This window comes from Emys orbicularis, chromosome 4 (genome assembly GCF_028017835.1).
Source record: "Emys orbicularis isolate rEmyOrb1 chromosome 4, rEmyOrb1.hap1, whole genome shotgun sequence".
Lineage (NCBI taxonomy): Eukaryota > Metazoa > Chordata > Testudines > Emydidae > Emys > Emys orbicularis.
In genome coordinates, this window is record NC_088686.1 from 33,586,523 (window position 1) to 33,602,973 (window position 16,451).

A 16,451-nucleotide genomic window follows, 5' to 3' on the forward strand; every position below is an offset into this window, starting at 1 on the left:
AGGAGGGGTTGGGGTGTGGGCTCTGGCCTGGCACCGCTTACCTGGAGTGGCTCCAGGGTGGCAGCGGCGCGCAGCGAGGCTAAGACAGCCTCCCTGCCTGCCCTGGCCCCGCACCGCTCCCGGAAGCAGCCAGCACCACGTCCCTGCAGCCCCTAAGAGCTCCCATTGGCTGCAGTTCCCCGTTCCCAGCCAACGGGAGCTGTGGGGGGCAGTGCCTGCAGGCGAGGGCAACGCACGGAGCCCTCTGCCCCCACCCCAGGGGCTGCAGGGACGTGATGCTGGTCGCTTCTGGGAGCGGCGCAGGGCTGGCAATCCCGCGGGCCGGATCCAAAGCCCTGACGGGCCAGATCCGGCCCGCGGACCGTAGTTTGCCCACCCCTGCCCTAGAAGCAGCCAAGCTTGGGCAGAAAACTTAGACTGAGGTTACAGGTTTTTTTGAGTTATCAATAAAACCAAACCCTAGGAAGGGGATAAGTTTATACTATACATATATGCAGGAACTTCACCTGCTCACATACCTATTCATAAGAGCAGTCAATAGGAGGAAGAGAGAGATACAACTGTTTTCCTTAGCTGTTAGGCAATAGGGCCCAGGTCCTCAAAGATACTTTGGCACCTAACTCTTGTTGATTTCACCGGAAGTTTGGAGTTTAAATACCTTTGAAGATCTGGGCCTACACAGATAGAACTGTTGGCTAGGATTCTATTGCCTGTAGCTTATCTCATTTAGCAGAGTTGTAACTAGGCATTTTAGCACCGTGGGCGAGCAAGTATATTTGTGCCCTCTACCTTTTTTTTTTTAGATTATATGAGTTATTATACAGAGTAATGATAATGCATTTATTTTTGTGTACACTATGTAGACAATAAAAGATACTGTATGATTCTATTAGGTGCCACATTAATTTTCACACAATCCTTTAACATCCCTATAGTATCTTCCTATATAAACTTTAAGTAAACTCATTGATAGTTCTGGAAAAAAACAGGGACTGAAAATAATCGTAACATAAATATGGACAGTGCAATGACTTAATGACATGAAACAAATTCAGAAAGATATAAATTGCATTTCTGCTTATTAAAAAAGTGAGACTGTGGCTAGAATAAACAGCCACCTCTCTCAATGACACATTGGAGAATAAAAGGGACTCAAGAGTAAAAAAAAAAAAAAGAATGAATTTACCATGGACATGGATTATCTAGAAATTGAATTACCAACATAGCATTTGACTCTGTATAAGCAGAAGCCACTCTTTCTCTGGCTTTTATATGAGGGAGACACCATTTTGGGGAGGCGAGGAAAATGGTGTAAGATATCTGTTTTTTTTACCTTTTGCATTGTGATTTTATTTTTCTAAGAAGAGTATTGATTATTGTTTGCTTCCTAGTACAATATTATGGTTGGCTTATACCTGATCATTTCTCCTGCTGAATCCTGCGAAGCAAATTGTGATTATGCCCCTTTTAATTAAAGCAGCATGGCTTGTTTGTATATGGCCAGTATGGGAAGTATCATTCAGTTGGGGAAGCTATGTTGTGACAGCTGATTAGAGGCATGACGCATCCTGCATCCTGGCAGGGGGGGTTGACTAGATGACCCTTGCAGTCCCTTCTAACCCTACGGTTCTATGACATTTGACTTCTGGCCAGATGAGGCCCTTGACACCTATGTGTGGAGACAGAATAAAGTATATGGCTGTGGTGATTGTGAAATCATATTATGCTGTGCTTCAGTGTGAGGCAGTGCCAATACCATGGTTATAGTGGATAGATGGACATATCACCAAGGTGATAGTCCCAGTCTCGTAGAGAAGGGTGTCAGGAACAGACTGGCTGGGTCACAGCCCACAATGCTACAAGCACAGGTCACAATGGACATGCTTCTTTGCCGGTGCATATCTCACCAGCAGCCCCAAACCAGATCGGCAGATTTACCTAATGGTCTCTTCACCTGTACAGTGAATGGCCTTTATTTTTACCTGTCTGGGCACAACTAAAAATTGTCCCTAGCCCAAAATTAGAGGCCTTTTAAAAGACAAGCCAAGGTGTATTCAGCATCCTGGGCTAGTCTGCCCTGAAGGTGTCAATTTCCTGATGTGCGAGTGCACCTGTTGTTTCCCCTAACTGTAAATCACAACCAGCTCAGGATTTCTTCATCTTTCTTGTCTGAACACTTCCTCCTAAGGGTGGAAGCCCTTGTGCCCCGACCCTATTTTTGCAAACAAGGCAGGTGGCTCATCCCATCGGGGTAACTTTTACTCCCTCGGCCCCTCCCTGTGCCTATGCCCCCCATTCCCATGCTGTGTGGGATCTTTATCATAGATGAAACTGGAAAGGTCCTCTTGCATTAACTCATTTCGTACTTACATTATATTATGTGTGGCTTCGCTTGAACATTCTTGCCTTGTTCTGTTTCTAACACAGCCCTGTTGCCACTGCAGTTTTATGACAGATCATTTGTTCCTCTCTACGTTTGTCACAGTGCAGCTTTGATTTATGCAAATCTGCCCTATGACATAAAAGCATTTCAGCAAGAGAATGCAGTGAACTCTCTGACAGGCAGATCAAGCAAATAAGCCCCTCAAAGTTTGGGAGCTGTCTGCCGTTTGCCTCACAGACGTAATCCTTACTGCCTTGGGGCACGCTGAAATTGGAGCCTCCAAGCAAGGAGGCACGTGATAGCCCTGGGGCTGTCAGAAACAAAATGTCACAGTAAGGATGAAGCCAGCATATACTTTGCTTTTGCTGTAGACACAAGCAGGTATGAGGATGAAGCACAGGTAGGACAAAGTCAAGCCGAGGCCATGGCAGTACCAGCAGTGATGACAAAAGAGGAGATCATACATGGAACAATGCAGAAAATGGCACTTTAAAGTGGCTTCTGATCTCTTCGTAAAAGTGACAGTCTACACTACCGGGGCAAGTCGACCTAAGTTACGCTACTTCAGTTATGTGAATAACGTAACTGAAGTCGATCGACGTAGCTTAGGTCGACTTACCATGGTGTCTACACTGTGCTGGGTCAACGGGAGATCCTCTCCCACCGACTTTCCTTACTCTTCTTGGGGAGGTGGAGTACTGGAGTCGACCAGTGAGCGCTCTGCGATCGATTTAGCGGGTACTCACCAGACCCACTAAATCAACACCGCTGCATCGATCGCAGCAGTGCCGATCTACCAGTAAGTTTAGACATGGCCTAAGAGAGAGAAAAGGGGTGGAGGGTTGCTCAGGGGATCGGTATTGGGTTACAGACCTTCTTTGCTTCAACTCTGGTCCAGGCTGGTAGTGGTTGAGAGGTAATCATGTTGATGGCTATTTGGTGGCCTCTGGGAAATAAACTGGTGATGTCAGTCCAGTTGCTAGACAAATGTCCACATCCCAATTGGTACATTTGTTGGCAGTCTCAGCAGAGAGGCCAAGTATGGCTGTGGAAAGTGAATTACGTTCAGCCCTAGAAGCGGTCCCCCCCAAAATAGGGCTAAGGCACACTGGTAGGAAACCATTCCACTGTCTGTGCTCTGCAAATACAGAACTTAAGTCTCCAGGGCTGTTAGTTCAGCAGCATTAAATTCACTTTTAAAAAACATAATTAATAAAAGACATGAGCAGGACACTGTGCTTTACTGACACACCAGCAAGTACTTTGTGATTTTTAATTCTAACAGTGCTCGAAAGAGAGCAGAAAGAGGATGTTTTCTTCTTTTTCACTCTGCCAATTTTTTTGCACATCATGCCACCCTCCTTGACTTTCCCTACCTCTAATTCCAGCCTCTTTGTTTAACATCTACTTTCTCTTATTGGCACTGTGCAGGCCTTGCCATTACTTTCTCTTATTTGGGGGAGGGGGTTCTTTAAGACATCTGCTGAAGAAGGTGTTTTCTTAATTAACATCCTCTTTGTGGTTCTATAAATGTAATTGCTGCATTTCTTGAACAAGCTGTACTGCTCTACTAACTACATTAAGGCCATCATGTTCATGTCTATCAGTAAGTAGGCTTCTAGTATCTGAAATTATCAGTGTAATAGTTTTGGGCTTTCTTGGTTCTTATGTCTGTGAAAGGTTCTCCCAGCAGAATGTTTCATTGTAAATTTCAGCTCCTTAATCAATATTGTTCACTTACCCAAAGACATTTCTTAGACTCCACTCTTTTCACATATGCATACCCATTGTTTCTCAACTGACTATAGTGCCTGATGCATGCAATGTTAATTACTCCTACCATGTTTCTGATGTCTCTTCTCTGCTATTTCTATCTGTCAGGATTCTTCTATTTTCTGCAGAAAAAGTGATATCTCTGAACACCTCCAGTAATTTGCAGCCATTGCAAAAATTAATCATTTGAAAAGTGTACCAAGGGACAGGTACTATGCACAGTACATTCAATATCCTGAACAAGTGGAATAGGTCAGACAAATCACAGAGTGCATTGTATGGGAGATTCAAAACAAATAAAAGGAATGGCTGCCTGGGGAATTATAGACAAGTCAGCCTAACTTCGAAACCTGGAAAGATACTAGAACAAACTATTAAGCAATCAATTTGTAAGCACCCAGAGGGTACCAGGGTTATAAGGAATAGCTAGCATGGATTAGTCAAGAGCAAATCTTGCCAAATCAACTGAATTTCCTTCTTCAGCAGGGTTACTAGCTTAGTGGACAGGTAGGAAGCAGTAGACGTGATATATCTCAATTTTAGTAAGACTTTTGATATATGACATTTTCAAACTAGAGAAATGTCTAGATGAAATTACTACAAGGTGGGTGCACAACTGGTTGAGAGACCATACTCAAGGAATAGTTTTCAATGTTCACTGTTAAACTGGGAGGAAATATCTAGTAGGGTACCACAGGGGTCAGTCCCGGGTCCGGTACTATTCAATATATTCATGAATTATTTGAATAATGGAGTGGACAGTATGCTTATAAAATTTGCAGATGACAGCAAACTTGGAGGGGTTGCTAGTACTTTGGAGGACAGGATTAGAATTCCAAATAATCTTGACAAATTGGAGAATTGGTCTGAAATAAGGTGAAATTCAATAAAGAAAAGTGCAAAGTATACACTTAGGAAGAAAAAATCAAATGCATAACTATAAAATCGGCAATAACTGGCTAGGTGGTAGTACTGCTGAAAAAGATCAGGGGTCATAGTGAATCACAAATTGAATATGAGTCAACAGTGTGATGCAGGTGCAAAAAAAGGCTAATCATTCTGGAGTGTTTTAACAGGAGTGTTGTATGTAAGATACTCTACTTGGCACTGGTGATGCCTCAGCTGGGGTACCGTGTCCAATTCTGGATGCCACACTTTAGCAAAGCTGTGAATAAATTGGAGAGAGTCCAGAGGAGAGCAACAAAAATGATAAAATGTTTAGAAAACCTGACCTATGAGGAAAAGTTAAAAAAACTGGGTGTGTTTAGTCTTGAGAAAAGAAGACTGAGGGGAGGCTTTATAACATTTTTCAAATATGTTAAGGGCTGTTACAAAGAGGATGGCGATCAATTGTTCTCTGTGTCCACTGAAGGCAGGACAAGAAATAATGGGCTTAATCTGCAGCAAGGGAAATTTAGGTTAGATATTAGGAAAAAACTTTCTAACTATAAGAGTAGTTAAGCTCTGGATTAGGCATCCAATTGACGTAATGGAATCCCTGTCATTGGAGGTTTTTAAGAACAGTCTGGACAAACAGCTGTCAGGGATGGTCTAGGTTTATTTGGTCCTGCCTCAGAGTAGAGGGCTGGACTTGATGACTTCTTAAGGTCTCTTCCAGACCTACATTTCTCTGATTCTAAGGTAATGGCACATGAGGACACATAGGGGATCTGTGGGCAGGGAACAACCTCAGCACTCCTCCTGTTCAGGCCAACATAAACTAGGAGACATCACAGAAACTGTGAGGAATCCACCTCCACTAGAACTCCTTGAAGCTAAAAGCTATATATCTGACACTTAAGGTACAGAAAAATATCCGTTATAAGCCAAAGGTGATAGCCTTGATATGTTCTTTTGGGCCTCTATTGTCTAGTATGGGATGTCAACAAAAGGCATTCTCACTATGGGCTGCACAAAGGAGCTGGGATTGCACTATGAGAATAATAAGCACTTTTATAGGAGACCAGGACCTCAAAGCACATTACACTCATTAAATGAGCTTACTATCCCATGGGACAGGAAAATACTACAGAGATGGATGAACTGAGACTGAGATAGATTAAGTGACTTGGCTAAACTTAGAGTCAGTGACAGAATTGGGAACAGATGCCAGGAGTCAGACTCCCAGTGTACTGCTCTAACCAGTATCCTGCTCTGCTGTGTAGAGGTGCATCTTTCTTGACAGAACAAGAAACAATGGTCTCAAGTGGCAGTGGGGGAGGTCTAGGTTGGATATTAGGAAACACTATTTCACTAGGAGCGTGATGAAGCACTGGAATGGGTTACCTAGGAAGGTGGTGGAATCTCCATCCTTAGAGGTTTTTAAGGCCCGGTTTGACAAAGCCTTGGCTGGGATGATTTAGTTGGTGTTGGTCCTGCTTGGAGCAAGGGATTGGACTAGATGACCTCCTGAGATCTCTTCCAACCCTAACATTCTATGATTCTATGAATGACTGAGAAAGAACACAGAGGACCTAACATTAGAAAAAATCTAGTAACTAAACAAAGCAATGAATGAGAAACCACCAGCTCCAGTGAGGTAAATCCATTGTCCTGTTGAGTTCTTTGCCTTCATGGTAAATTGGAGTCCAGTGGGTGATTGTCATAAGGCAGCCCCTCCTCGGAGTGCTCTCCTGCAGCAGGCCATGGTACAACAAGTGTACTTGCCTCAGTTTCCCCTTTCTTTTGTCCATGAAAGGAACATCAGGTAGGGTCCACAAAGGTACTTAGGCACCTAAATCTCAGACTCCAGTGCCTATGTTTTGGGTTTAGGTGCCTAAGGCCCAGTTTTAGGCTTCACTGTGATCCACAAAATTCCCACCCAATCCTGTAGTCAACCTAAACTCCGAGAGAGCCTAAATTTTCAGGGTAAAAATTCCCTAAATGCTTATAACTTCTGCCTTTGAACATGCACACTGCTGCTTCCCTCTGGGCATCTAGACGCCTGTCTTCTGATGAAGCTCCTATCTCACGGGCGGGGCCTGATCCAGTAGACATGCTCAGAGGCCACATACCAGATTGAAAAACTGACCACTACAGTAGGAGACGGTGGTGCTACCCATTTTATACCTTTTAGCCCAGTGGGTAGAGCACTCACTTGGGATATGGGAGATCCCTGTTCAATTACCCCCTTTTTGCCAGAGAGGGAGAAAGAATTTGAACCTGAGTCTCCGACCTCTCAGGCGAGCCCTTCAACCACTGGGCTAACAGTTATAAGGTGGGCACCATCACCACCGCCTCCACCTCCTCCGGCTGTTTTGTGTGAAGCAAGGCAACACCTAACTCATTATCCAAGAAACCCCTTAGGTTCCTAAGCTGCCTGACTCCAGGTGGCTGGTTCCTGTTCGTGGATCACTAAACAGAGCTAGGCATCTATCTGCACCCTGACTTCATGCCTGTCTCCGAGAGAGAGGCAAGGCTTAGCACACACCCTTCTTGTCAGCAGCTCTCATTGGCCTGCTTAGGCAGCTCCCTGCCTAGCATGCTGGCTTTTGTGGATCACATTCTAAGGCAGGGGTCGGCAACCTTTCAGAAGTGGTGTGCCAAGTCTTCATTTATTCACTCTAATTTAAGGTTTTGCGTGCCAGTAATACATTTTAACGTTTTGAGAAGGTCTCTTTCTATAAGTCTATAATATATAACTAAACTATTGTTGTATGTAAAGTAAATAAGGTTTTTAAAATGTTTAAGAAGCTTCATTTAAAATTAAATTAAAATGCAGAGCCCCCCGGACCAGTGGCCAGGACCCGGGCAGTGTGAGTGCCACTGAAAATCAGCTCGCGTGCCACCTTTGGCACGCATGCCATAGGTTGCCTACCACTGTTCTAAGGCAACTATCTCTCCCCATTTATTGTGTAGGGAGCCTAGATGCCTAACAGCTTTGTGGATCACAGTGATGTTCCTGTGATTTTCTAGGCACCTAAAAATTAAGCGCCTTGATATGCAGCATTGTGACACTGAGTCCCTTTATGAATCTGGGCCCTAGTCTCTCACAGTGTCCAATTCGAAAGCCCACCTCAAGGCATAATTTATTCTTGTACATGTCCACAGAATCCTTGTGATAATACCAATCTCCTGAAATCCCCGAAGTACATTGGGTTCCCAGCAGTTTTCCATGCCCCCTCCCAGGACAACATTTCCCGTTCACCCTCTCGAGAGTCCATCTCCAGTCTGTTCCCCGACTCCTTCTGACCTTGTTCCAGGGCTCCACTCTCCAGACCATCTACCTGAGAGCTCCCAGATTCGCTTCTTTCCTGCAACTCTTCTCCAGGGGCCCCAAGACAGGTCTCCCATGAGAGAACTCCCAGCAGTGTTCCACTCACCCAGGCCTCCCTGCCAGTGAGTCTTAATTCTGCCCAAGGAACATCCCTCCAAGACCAACCCCTTGTTCTGGGAACAGCTCCCCCAAGCCCTTTGCTTAGTTCTGCTGCAAAGGGCAGCTGTCGTTCTGGGCATGAATCTCCCCTCGCTTATGAAGGTTTTGCACTGGTGTAACTCCATCCAATTATTGCTGATTTTACCTGGGCATGAGTGAGGAAATGGGCCCTTTCTCTGGCATTAATCAGCACTTCTTCCTTGTTTCTTGGATAGAACCTGTTGCAGCATCATTCCATATAGCTATTTTCCATCTCTATTTTGCTTGATACAGATTTCTCCCTTAGTGAACAATAATGTTTCCTTGTCAGTGGCACCCTCTGGCTGCCTTATATAGGTGCTTTGGCTCCTTGCACTCCCTCCTGTGCCACAGGCTGATGTGATTGCCAGTGGCTCTCTCATTTGATTATGCAACACACCCTCCAGAGAAGGAAACATTACTCACAAGAGCTTTGGATCATGCATGTTGTTGCCAAATCTCTTTTCCACTCCTCTATTTGGGTTTCACATCCTCCACAACACAGTGTACTGCAGCTGCTTGCATACAGGAATGATGCAGAATTTCAATAATTTCTCAGGAAAGGATCCCTGGCTTTTCTGAATAAAATTACACAAGTCTTCCCCCTGTCGCCATCATACATAGTGCACACAGACATGGGAGGCTAGCTCTCAGTTATGCCAGCTTGATACGTTGCTTCCTTCTCTTCATCAAGATCATGACATTGGCTCTGATGGGCACATTTTAAATTAACAGAAATAAAGAAAACATGTCCCTTTGACTCTATCAGGCAACATTAGTCAGAGAGAGAGAGACCATATTTACATAAGATAAGGAGACACTGTCTAGATAAAAACAACATACGGTTAAAAAATAAGGGCTTGATCTAATGCACATTGAATCAATACGAGTCCCTCTATTGGTTTCAGATGGCAGTGGATGGGGCCCTAATAGTTGGCTAAACGCATCACAAGAGCCCAAATCCTATGAGTTGCTGAGAGACCTGATCTTCCATTTACTTCAGTGGTAACTGAGAATGCTCAGTACTTTTCAGGATCTGGCTCTAAATGATTAAACTGAAAAAATAATAAATTAATTTATTTTGACCCATTGTGGCCTGTTTATTTTTACACTTGATACAGCTTGGGCAGTGGAACGAGGCTGGTCAGTTTCACTTTCTAGTTTTCATTCCTGGGTTATGGACACAGTAGCTGAATGTTTTCATTAAAAAGACTTTCTGCATTGTTTCCTATTAAAACTTTTCTAAGTATTGTGAGACTTTTCCTCCTGTCTCTCAAAGCCAAAAATACCTGGCAGTGTATCTTTTCAGACACGGTACCTTGAGGCAGCTGACTCCATGGGTAGCACTATTTCAGCAATGCATAAGTCATATAGTGAAGTGTTTGGGTTTGCTTCATTTGGGGGGGGGGGGGAATTCATTTACTTGATGTTGCCCTAGTACTATAGCAAAGGAAGTTTGGTAGGACCAGCACAGAAAAGAATAAGAACAATATACCAAATTGTAAGTTCACACGAGAAATAAATCCACATTTTATTAGGGCTGTTTTCCTGCTAACTCAATAGCTTCCTACATGGGTACATAATACTGCATGAGGAGGTGCTGTTAATAGGAATATGTCATAAAGAAGTCTATTCCTGAAAAACCACTTGCAAGCAGAAACAGCTGGTCCATGTTTCTATTGAAGAGATCAAATTTTATGGGAATTTGGAAAGCAGTCCAGCTAATTAGGAAAAGGAGTGAAGAAGGTAGCCACAACAGAGACAAGCATTGCTAAGGAAGATGAATGGATAGCAAGAAAGGGTTCATTTCAAGTTGCCAGGTTTCTCCCATACAAGAAATGGTAACATGAAAGGATTGAGAAAACTGAAAAACAAAAGCCATAACAACTTTTACAAACAGGTATCACAGTATTGTATTCTGCTATAAGGACCCAATTCCGCAAAGCACTTAAGCATATGTTTAACTTTAAGTATGTTCTTAAATCTCATTGATTCAAATTCAAAGAACATGAAACACCCGAATCTACATGCTATAAAATAACAGGGAACAAAAATAAATATGATGTTCATCTTACCCAAAGTTTATCTTAAGAGTTAATTAAGAGACTCAACTAACCTTAGAAAAGGCTTAGCACAACCCCTTGAAGGTCTCAAGCATTCATCACATAGCAGGACAGCTCAAAGCTGCTGTATATGGGGAAAGTATTAAAGAAGAATTCCATGAAGAATTCCTGTATGTAATTAAATAATCACTCCTCAATAAATGGATCATACTGGAAACAAAGTGAAACCAATTTCATCTGGAGACCATTAGAAAAATTTAGTGTTCCCATTTTTCACAAGTTAAATGAACACAAGACAGTGTTCATTTGTTGCATTTCTTATCTCACTAAAGCAAGCTCAATTTCTCTAGAACTTTTGGCTGTCTGCGGCAATCCCAAACAAGCCTTCTTCCTGGCACCCCTAAACCCCTTCGGGACTTCTTTTCAGCACTTGAAAACATGAGAATGGTCATACTGGGTCAGACCAATGGTCCATCATGCCCAGTAACCTGTATCTGAAAGTGGTCAGTGCCAGATGCTTCTGGCAGTTGGTGCTTTAGGGACATCTAGAACATGGGGTTGGGGCCCAGACCATCTTGCCTAATAGTCCTTAATGGACCTATCCTCCATGAACTTATCTAATTCGGTTTTGAACCCAGTTATACTTTTGACTTTCACAACATCCCATGGCAATGAGTTCCACAGGTTGACTGTGCACTGTGTGAAGAAGTACTTCCTTTTGTTTTAAACCTGCTGCCTATTAATTTCATCTGGTGACCCTTAGATCTTGTGTTATGTGAAGGAGTAAATAACACCTCCCTATTCACTTTTCCATATCATTCATGATTTTAAAGACCTCTATCATATCCCCCCTCAGTCATCTCTCTTCTAATCTGAACAGTCCCATTCTTTCTAATCTCTCCTCATATGGAAACTGTTCCATACCCTAAACATTTTTCTTGCCCTTCTCTGCACCTTTTCCAATTCTAATATATCTTTTTTGAGATGGGGTGACCAGAACTGCACGCAGTATTCAAGGTGTGGCAGTACCATAAATTTATATAGCAGCATTATGATATCTTCTGTTTTATTATCTATCCCAGTGTTTCCCAAACTTGGGACGCCGCTTGTGTAGGGAAAGCTCCTGGCGGGCCGGGCCGGTTTGTTTACCTGCCCCGTCCGCAGGTCCGGCCGATCGCGGCTCCCACTGGCCACGGTTCGCTGCTCCCGGCCAATGGGAGCTGCTGGAAGTGGCGCAGGCCAAGAGATGTACTGGCCGCCGCTTCCAGCAGCTCCCATTGGCCGGGAGCAGCGAACCGCGGCCAGTGGGAGCCGCGATCGGCCGGACCTGCAGACGGGGCAGGTAAACAAACCGGCCCGGCCCGCCAGGGGCTTTTCCTACACAAGCGGTGTCCCAAGTTTGGAAAACACTGATCTATCCCTTTCTTAATGATTCCCAACATTCTGTTCGCTTTTTTGACTGCTTCTGCACATTGAGCAGATGTTTTCAGAGAACTATCCAGGTTGACTCTAAGATCTCTTTCTTGAGTAGTAACAGCTAATTTAGACTCCATCACTTTGTATGTATAGTTGGGATGATGTTTTCCAGTGTGCATTACTTTGCACTTATCAACATGATTTCATCTGCCATTTTGTTGCCCACTCTCCTACTTTTGTGATATCCCTTTGAAACTCTTTGCAGTCAGCTTTGGACTTAACTATCTTGAGTAATTTTGTACTGTCTGCAAATTTTGCCACCTCATTGTTCACCCCCTTTTCCAGATCATTTATAAATACGTTGAACAGTACAAACCTCAGTACAGATCCTTGAGGGACCTCGCTATTTACCTCTCTCCATTGTGAAAACTGACCATTTATTCCTACTATTTGTTTCCTATCTTTTAATCAGTTACTGATCCATGCGTGGATCTTCCTTCTTATCCCATGACTGCTCACTTTGCTTAACAGCCTTTGGTGAGGGACCTTGTCAAAGGCTTTCTGAAAGACCAAGTACATTATATCCACTGGATCACCCTTGTCCACATGCTTGTTGACTCCCTCAAAGAATTCTTGGAGATTGGTGAGGCATGATTTCCCTTTACAAAAGCCATATTGACTTTCCCAATACAGTAACTCCTCACTTAACGTAGTAGTTATGTTCCTGAAAAATGCAACTTTAAGCAAAACGATGTTAAGCAAATCCAATTTCCCCATAAGAATTAATGTAAATGAGGGGGTTAGGTTCCAGGGAAATTTTTTTCACCAGACAAAAGACTATATATATATATATATATATATATATATACACACACACACACACACACACACACACACACTATAAGTTTTAAACAAACAATTTAATACTGGTACACAGTGATGATGATTGCGAAGCTTGGTTGAGGTGGAGGAGCCAGAGGGTGGGATATTTCCCTTACTGCTAAATGATGAACTAGCAATTGGCTGAGCCCTCAAAGGTTAACTCTCTCACTTTACAAGGCAGCAGGAATGGAGGGAGATATGCACATTCCCCTTTAAGTACACTGCCTTGTTAATTAGATCAGCTTGCTGAGACCGCAGATGCTGCAAGCTCCCTCCATCCTGAGCCCTGGTGTGTCCCCCCTGCTCTATGGAAGATGGGGTAAGTGGGGTGCAGGAGCAGAGGGGAGGGGGACACCCTGACATTAGCCCTCCTCTTCCTTCCCTCCCCCCCGCACAGCAAGCAGGAGTCTCGGGGAGCAGCTCCAAGGCAGAGGGCAGGAGCAGCACATGGCAGTAGCGGGAGGGACACAGCTGAACTGCAGGCAGCTGCTGCTGCACAGGGAACTTAAGGGGAGCTAATATGGGGGCTGCCGGTCCACCCTGGTTCCAAGCCCCCACCAGCTAGCTGCAAGGGGCTGCTCTTCCTGCAAGCAGTAGATAAAGCAGGCGGCTGCCAAACGACATTAGAAGGGAGCATTACAGAACTTTAAATGAGCATGTTCCCTAATTGATCAGCAATGTAACAACGAAACAACATTAACTGGGACAACTTTAAGTGAGGAGTTACTGTACATTGTTTATCTATATGTCTGATAATTCCATTCTTTACTAGTTTCAATCAAGTTGCCTGGTACTGAAGTTAGGTTTACTTGTCTGTAATTGCCAGGATTGCCTCTGGAGCCTTTTTTAAAAATAGGAGTTACATTAGCTATCCTCCAGTAATCTAGTACAGAGGCTGATTTAAGTGATAAGTTACATAACACACTTAGTGGTTCTGCAATTTCATATCTGAGTTCCTTCAGAACGCTTGGGTGAATACCATCTGATCCTGGTGACTTATTCATGTTTAATTTGTCAATTTATTCCAAAAACCTCCTCTATTGCTGCCTTACTCGGGGACAGCTCCTCAGATTTGTCACCTAAAAGGAATGATTTGGGTGTGGGGATCTCCCCCACATCCTCTGCAGTGAAGCCTGGTGCAAGAAATTAATTTAGCTTTCTCCACAATGGCCTTGTCTTCCTTGAGTGTTCCTTTAGCACCTTGATTGTCCAGTGGCCCCACTCACTGATTGGCAGGCTTCCAGCTTTTGATGTAGTTAAAAAAAAATTGTTGTTAATTTTGGGGGGGGGGGTTGTAATAAATTAACTAAAGGTTTATTAACTAGGAAAAAAGGAAATAAGGGAGTTATTTACAAAGTTAAAACAGGAAGCATACACACACAAATGAGTTACAGTCTGAGATTTAAAAAGGTAATATAAGCTTCTATAATAAGCAGCTCTCTCTGTCCCTTAGGGCTGACCCATGCCAAGCTGCATGAGGCTCTCTTGCTTATGTTTAGGGATCTTTGCCCCTCAGAGTCCAGACAGCATAAAGGTAGTAGTTCTTCAAATTCTTTCCTGACCTGCCTCATCATACTTTTATAATTGACTTGCCAGAGTTTATGCTCCTTTTTATTTTTCTCACTAGAATCTGACTTCTAATTTTTAAAGGATGCCTTTTTGCCTCTAACCGCCTCTTTTACTCCGTTGTTTAGCCATAGTGGCATATTTTGGTCTTCTTACTGTTTTTTTCCCCCTTTGGCGATATACACTTAGTTTGAACCTCTATTATGGTGTTTTTAAATAATCTCCATTGCGTATGCAGGCATTTCACTCTTGTAACTGTTCCTTTTAACTTCTGTTTAACTAGCTTCCACATTTTTATGGTGTCCCCTTTTTTAAGTTAAATGCTACTGTGGTGAGTTTCTTTGGCATTTTCCCCCCTACAAAGATGTTAAATTTAATTACATTATGGTTCCTGTTAATGAGTGGTTCAGCTATATTCACCTCTTGGACCAGATACGGTGCTTCACTTAGGACTAAATCAAGAATTGCCTCTCCCCTTGTGGATTCCAGGACAAGCTGCTCCAAGATGCAATCATTAACGGGGACAAGAAATTTTACCTTTGCATACTGTCCTGAGGTGACATGTACCCAGTCAATATGGAGATAGTTGAAATCCCCCATTGTGTTTTTTGCTTTTGCAGCCTCTCTAATTTCCCTGCGCATTTCACTGTCACCATCGTGGTCAGGTGGTCGATAGTATATTCTTACTGCTATACTCTTATTATTCAAGCATTATTCTATCCCTGGAGCTTCTATGGTATAGTTTGATTCATTTAAGATTTTTACTGTATTTGACTTTATGTTTTCTTTCACACAGAATGCCACTCCCCCACAGCACAACCTACTCTGTCATTCCTAAATATATTGTATCCTGGTGTTAGAGTGACCAGATAGCAAGTGTGAAAAATGATGGGGGGGAGGGGTAATATATAAGCAAAAGCCCCAAATATTGGGATTGTCCCTATAAAATTGGGACATCTGGTCATCCTACCTGGTGTTACTATGTTGCATTGATTATCCTCATTCTACCAAGTTTCCGCAATGCCTGTTATATAAATATCCTCATTTAATGCCAGACACTCTAGTTCATCCATGTTAGTATTTAAACTTCTAGCATTTGTATACAAGCACTTGTACATTTTGTCAATATTCAGTTGCTTGCCTTCATGTGTTATATGTAAACTTGCTGTCCCTCTAAGTCCAACACCATCAGCCCCCCTGTGATTTCTGTTCAGTAGTCATATCCCCCTACAGGCTTTTCTTCTGCTTCTCCAACCCTGAAAAATCTAGGGACAAAACAAGATGTACAGAACACACTGACTTGTTGATTGTCCTACAGAAAGCAAAGGATTTGCATGATTTAAGAGTCAACATTTGTAAAGCCAAATGCACATACTATATTCTACAGTTTAATGGGGTACTGTAAAGTGTGTTATATGGGATATGTTATACAGGATGTAAGACTAGATGATCACAATGGTCCCTCCTGGCCTTAAATTGAGGGTTTTTTTTAGGTTTTGTTATAACAAGATTTACAAAACCTAAACATCAAGAAACATCAGTGAAGACAAAAAGTTTTTGGTTTAGATGTAAATGTTCCTCTACAGGGTTTGTCATTGCAGAATTGGTGACCTCAAATGAAACTAAGTTGACTACTTTCACTGCCCCAGTTGAGTAAAATGCCAAAAAACAAGTCAGCATGAATGATGAAAAGTCAATGAGATTGTAAAGCCTGCTTCCCATTCAAAGATGTGAGGTGCCTAATGTCAATACACATAGGGACATTTGCTTTTTGTTTTACAAATGTGATTTTTCACTTGACAGTGTCCCTCTAACAGAAAAAGAGACTGAATGAGGAGAAAGGTATGATCATTTGTTCTGTACTACAGTGAAACACGTTTTAAACCACCACACCAGGCAATTGGGGTGCTTAAGGGGATTTAAAAAAGGAAGAGGGGACTTGTACTCAATATGTTTGGGGACATTTTCTCATGTC

At 43.0% G+C, this 16,451-nt stretch overlaps 1 protein-coding gene across 1 annotated transcript in view; it reads right to left on the reverse strand.

Moving 5' to 3' along the window:
* Positions 1-16,451, reverse strand: part of KCNK13 (potassium two pore domain channel subfamily K member 13) — a 125,922-nt gene that overhangs the window by 108,860 nt on the left and 611 nt on the right. The gene's annotated exons all lie outside the window — the stretch shown is intronic.